Source organism: Sinocyclocheilus grahami, unplaced genomic scaffold (genome assembly GCF_001515645.1).
Source record: "Sinocyclocheilus grahami isolate Dianchi unplaced genomic scaffold, SAMN03320097.WGS_v1.1 scaffold3981.1, whole genome shotgun sequence".
In the NCBI taxonomy this organism is placed as follows: Eukaryota; Metazoa; Chordata; class Actinopteri; order Cypriniformes; family Cyprinidae; genus Sinocyclocheilus; species Sinocyclocheilus grahami.
The window spans coordinates 4,227-5,900 of record NW_015509006.1 but is presented as its reverse complement, the minus strand read 5'-3'; positions in this window follow the sequence as shown (position 1 = coordinate 5,900).

The following is a 1,674-nucleotide window of genomic DNA, read 5'->3' as shown; positions in this document are numbered from 1 at the left end:
AAGTGCGATTGCATCACAGCGTCACGACGTAAGCTGTCCCAATTATGGCCCTGTCCCAAATGGCACCCTAAACCCTTGCGGTCTCCTCTGAGTCCGCACTTTCGTGACGTAATGCCTCTTTGACTGTCGGGTGGAAGTCTGCTGCAGAGCTCGCCCCAGTGCGGATCAAGGGCGCATAACGACCGCAAAGGGGGTGCACGCGAACATCCTTCTGAATGCTAAAATGACAAATGGGACACCCTACGGTCTTGTGGACTTAACGGACACACGCACGCGGCGGCCATTTTAAATCCATAAGACCGCAAGCGCACATGAAGTGTTCCATTTGGGACAGGGCCTCAGAATGGCATTGCAAGGCTGATTGCATCACCGCGGCGCGACGAAGGCTAACGTATTTCGAAAGCGACTTCAAATGCACCCTCCATTACCCAGGAAAATGAAGTGCACATCTGATGGACACTTCGCACCCTACCATATCCCAGAATCACTTGCGTGCTGTTGACGATGGAATTTATATTCAAAGAACATAGAGGATAACAGTTCTGTGGGGGAATTCTCATTGAAATGTAAGTATTGTGATTTCATTTACTTAAATACCTAGCGAAACAAGTGTTAAAAGCCAGGGTTTAAAAAAAGGCAAGTCTTTCTTTTTGTTGTGTTTTTGTAGTGCTGTCATGTCTACAAATGTTTTAATCCAAACTTTAGCACTTCAGTATTTTGTATGCATGTCCTGCTGTGTCATATTTTCTAATATTAAGATTGCAAACCTGTCTTTATATTTTTCATAAGTGTATCCATTTTCTCTTGTTTTAGGACTATTCTGGAGAAAATTTGCCTGCTGGGGAAAGAATTAAAAAATACAAAGTAAGTAAGTTAATAGAGAGATTTTTACTGAAATTCATTCTGCTGTTGTTGTTATCAGGCATGGTTTATTTGCTCTGCCTTAGGATTGCAAGTGTCTTGGACAGGTGAGGGAGAGAGTGGTGAGCTGGTGGAGCTACTCAGGGAGGACATCAAACTCCAGAGAGAGACAGAGGAGAGAAGAGCACAGGAGAGCAGGGAGAGACTGTTTTCTCTTTTTGAGAGAATGCTTAACAAATACATTATTTATTAGTTAAGAGAAAACAATGGGAAAAATGGGTACATTACAATTTTTAAATATCTTTTTTTAAATGTCACATTGTCAATAAAACAACCTAATTTCTGTAGTTTATTTTTGTGATGGAAGTTCAAAATGAAATGAATAAGTTGTATCCATTCATTATTAATTTTTGTAGTGTAATTTATTTGTAAATGAGCCTGAGTACTTTCTGTACATTTTGTATTTTTGTTTTGTATATTCACATGTGTAAATAAAAGAGAAGTAATTATATACATTTTTAAAATTTTTTAATGCAGCTTATAATTTTTTCACAAAACATTATTCTATACATTTATTTTTTTGTCCTGTAAATATTTTTACACATTTAAACAAATTGTTCTATACATTACTGAAAGTACTTTTTACAACTATTTACAACATAGCTTAGGTTTAGAAAAAAACAAATTTTGAGCCCAGCCCTGCCTCCATGTGTTCTGGGGTCTTCAGGAGGTGAATCTCTTGGTGAATGGCCTGCACCTCCTCAGCGACTCGGTGGACAATGCGGTGACAGTGGAACGAGGCATGTCAAACAC